This window comes from Silene latifolia, chromosome 1 (genome assembly GCF_048544455.1).
Source record: "Silene latifolia isolate original U9 population chromosome 1, ASM4854445v1, whole genome shotgun sequence".
NCBI classification, from domain to species: Eukaryota; Viridiplantae; Streptophyta; class Magnoliopsida; order Caryophyllales; family Caryophyllaceae; genus Silene; species Silene latifolia.
Genome location: NC_133526.1, coordinates 123,546,658 through 123,550,685, shown reverse-complemented (window position 1 = coordinate 123,550,685; position 4,028 = coordinate 123,546,658). Strand labels below are relative to the sequence as shown.

The window sequence follows — 4,028 nt, the reverse complement described above, 5'->3', positions numbered from 1 at the left end:
GTGGCGGGTGAAGATCCGCGAAAACATATGGAAGTCTTCACTGACTATTGCTCTACCATTCCCGCCACTAAGGGAGTGGCCCATGATAAGATTAAGGAAGTCTTGTTTCCTTTCTCTTTGACCGATGGAGCCCGTGAATGGCTCACTGATCTTGATCGCACTGCAGCCGGTATTACTGACTGGGAGAGCCTGGCCCTTGCTTTTTATAAAAATTATTTTCCTCCACAACGAACTAATCAGCTGAGAGGGAAAATTACAAGTTTTAAGCAGACACCTGATGAGAACTTGTATGAAGCTTGGTGCCGTTTTAAAAGGTTGGTGAGGTCTCTTCCTCATCATGGTTTTGATCAGTGGTTTTTATGCAACCAGTTCTACAATGGGTTGTATGATGACCACCGTGCTATATTGGACGCCTCATCTAATGGCCGATTTCAGAAGAATAATGACGATGATAAGGGATGGGGTATCATAGAAGAAATGGCTACCCATTGTGCTGAGTATGGGAACCCGAGATGAGGTATTCGTACTGTCTCTTCAGTAGATAGTGCAGTTGTGGCTCAGCTGGAAGCCATGAATGCTCGTTTTGATAAGCTAGAGTTGCAAGCTGTTGGTGATCAACAAACGGTTCACTTGTTGACTAGACAAAAGGCCGTTACTTGTGAGAGATGTAGGAGTAATGACGGTCACACTGCTGTTGACTGTCTAATAGAGAAGGAGCAAGTCCTTGCCTTTCAGTAATATATGCAAGGAGGCGCTTCCTATTATAATAATCAGAGTGGAGTCCATCCCAACTTGAGATGGACTAGTCAGAATGTGCTCAATCCTACCCCTCCTCCGCAGCAGCAACAAGCTTATGTTCCTCCTCACAAAGCTCAACAAGGCTTTCAAAAGCCTCCATTGTTTCCACCGCCGCATCAAGGAGCTTCTTCTAGTGGAGTAAGTGAATTGGCTGAGTTGAAGTCGATGATCCAATCATTGACTAAGCAGTTGCAGATGAGTGACCAACAAAAAGAAGCATCAATAAAGTCACTCGAGACCCAAGTGGCTCAACTCGCCGCTAGTCAATCTAGAAGGAAGCCGGGTCATTTACCGTCTCAATATGAAAAGAATTCACACGAGACGATAAATCTAATAAACTTGCGAAGTGGTCTTTCTTATGAAGGACCCAAAATGTCAACTGTTGAGGACATATCAGACCTGGAGAGTGTTGTTGTTGATGGTGAACAGTCATCCATTGACGAGACTATGCTTAATCCGAAGAAAATACTCGATCGACTCATTTCTGGAGGTCGATCGAGTAGAATTGCTGAGAATTATACTCGATCGAGTGATGTTGAGGGTCGATCGAGTAAAGGTTTTAATCAAGGTTTCGATCGAGAAGGAGAAATTCCTCGATCGAGTGAAAATTCTGAGAAAAGTGTTCGATCGAGTGAAATTATGCCTCGATCGTGCAATGCTGATAAAGAAGGTTTCGATCGAGAGGCTGAAATAGCTCGATCGAGTGAAAAAGCTGCTGAAAGATCTCGAACGAGAGGTAAAAGAGATCGATCGAGTAGAAATGAGTTTGAACCTGTCGAGACATTGGAAGAATGGAATAAAGGGCTCAAAATTCCTATCACGGTTCCCTTTCCAAGGCAATTGCAGAACAATAAGGCCAACCAACAGTTCGGGAAATTTGCTGAGATCTTGAAGAGCCTTCACGCCAACGTTCCTTTCGCCGAATTGCTTACCCAGGTACCCTCTTACATGAAATTCATGAAAGAAATTTTATCGCGTAAGAGACATATAAGTGACCACGAAACGGTGGCTTTGACGGAAGTAGGGACCGCCTTAGTTTAGAATAAGACACCACCCAAACAATCAGACCCGGGTAGCTTTTCAATTCCTTGTCAAGTAGGGACCCATTTCATTGATAACGCGCTATGCGACTTAGGAGCTAGCGTGAGTGTCTTACCTTTGTCGCTCGCTAAGAGACTCGGTTTGACCAAGTTTAACTGCACCAATATGACCGTTCAGATGGCCGACCGCAGTATATCACGGCCACTAGGAGTAATAGAGGACATACCTGTAAAGATCGAGAGATTCTTTATTCCGGTAGATTTTGTGGTCTTAGACATACCCGAGGACACTCATACCCCTATTATTTTAGGGCGACCATTTTTATTTACTGCTCGCGCGGTAATTGACGTTGGGGGAAAGTCCCTTACCTTCCAGGTAAGAGATGAGGAGCTAATATTCCATCAGTCTAAATCTCGTAGGGCGCCTATACAAGCTCAACCTTGCCATGCCTTACTCTCTATTGACCCAGATACAGACACTCCAGCTGAGAATATTGAATATTACGCTGCTATAGTAACACCTCCGCCTCAGATTGAGAGCGAAAAGGAGCACCATTATGTTGTTTTCCTTACTGCAGGTACAGACAGAGTGGATGCTGGAGATGCTATCGGTCAAGGCACAGTTGAAGTCAATCAAAGTGATAAGAATGCCACCAATGCAGATGGGAATGCAAAGGGGAAGAAGAAAGTTAGGGCGTACGTGGATGCCAACTATTCTCCTTCCATCACTTCGAGTTCAACCTCGTGGCGATCGAAGAGGACGGTCCGAGATGCTGAAGGGACCACCTCCAGTAAGAAGCCCTCTTGTGGGCTACTACAGTGTTTTGGACAATAAGCGGGGAATGCCCTGTTGTAACAAATTGTAATTTTGAATTTCCGTTAGACATTTTAATTGCGTTTTTAGACTATTAGACAGTAGCTTAGTTAGTTTTAGCGAAAACCGAATATAGATTGCTTATTTTTATGATTTAGTATTTGCGGGAAGTGTTTTTGCGTGTTTCTATGCAGGTTTAGGGAAGATATGTCGCATTGGGATGTTTGCCATAGGAAGACACCTCGATCGAGTGCTTTTTGTACTCGATCGAGAGGATTACCCAGCAAAAGAACTCGATCGAGTTGTTTCAGCCACTCGATCGAATTGTGAAAATAAAGGAGTTCTCAATCGAGGGAAAATGTGTTTGATCGAGCAGAATGGATGCTAGAGTCCTCTATCGAGTGTTTTCAAACCACTCGATCGAGTGAATATGCTTATAACACGCAGGAAGTCATTCTTTTCAACTTCTATTTTCATTCCAACATTTGTTCTTCCCTTTTTGCGCGATATACCTTGCGAAAATTCCCTAAAACTTCCATTAACCTTCCCTATTGCCAAAATCATGACCCACTTTGCATTCCTTGTATTAATATCGACATTTGCCCCCTAATTTCCCCTTAAATTTCGTCCTTGTTGCTTTTAATTTGGGATATTAGGGTTTGTTCGGGTTTTAGTCGAAATCCGCCAATTTCTTGTATTTTTTGTCGATTAATCTGCGATTTCTTGTGGGTCTTCAATCAAGTTAGTGTTTCCCTCTGTTTATTGTTGATTTATTGCCTTTTTTCGACCTAATTTAGGGAATTAGGGTTTCTTTTTTTCGAAAAATCGTGACAAATTTGGCCAAACCGTGTTTAATTGATTAATTGATTAGTTTTTGCCCTTACTTGATTGATTAGGATGGATAGTAACACAATGTCGTCGACTAGCTCTACTGTTACCCCATCCTTGACTCAGACGATGGCCCCTGCTGCTGCCACCGTCGCTTCTATCGTTAGTAATCGCGCCGCCATCGTTCTCTCTCTTTGTACAGTGTTTTTCTATGGTGACGACCCCTGCTGCGTCGTCACCAGTGTGTCACCGCATGTGGTCGCTTTAGTACCCCGTCCGATTCGACCGGCTTCTTCTTGGTCTTGGAAGGCGTGGACGGGGTCGAGGACGAGGCACTCCTGCTGCTGGACGTGATACGTTCCATGCCGATGAGTCCTTGGACCCGCATCCTGACTACCCAGAGGTACGTTTTGTTAACTCTATTAATCGTACCCGCTTTTATGACCTACAGAGCTGTGACTTTGTGTCTACTAAATTTTTGTGTCGGAAATCCCTTGAGAAGTTGGGTATTTACGAGTCTGTAGCCGAGATTTTGAACGGGGCGGGGA

The 4,028-nt window shown here is 44.0% G+C and overlaps 1 non-coding gene across 1 annotated transcript; it reads right to left on the bottom strand.

The window, feature by feature from the left end:
• Window positions 1-238: 238 nt before the first annotated feature.
• LOC141621600 (small nucleolar RNA R71) lies at window positions 239-344 on the bottom strand. The gene has a single exon (XR_012532490.1). It is a non-coding gene; the product is annotated as a small nucleolar RNA R71 (small nucleolar RNA).
• Between the last annotated feature and the right edge of the window lie 3,684 nt (window positions 345-4,028).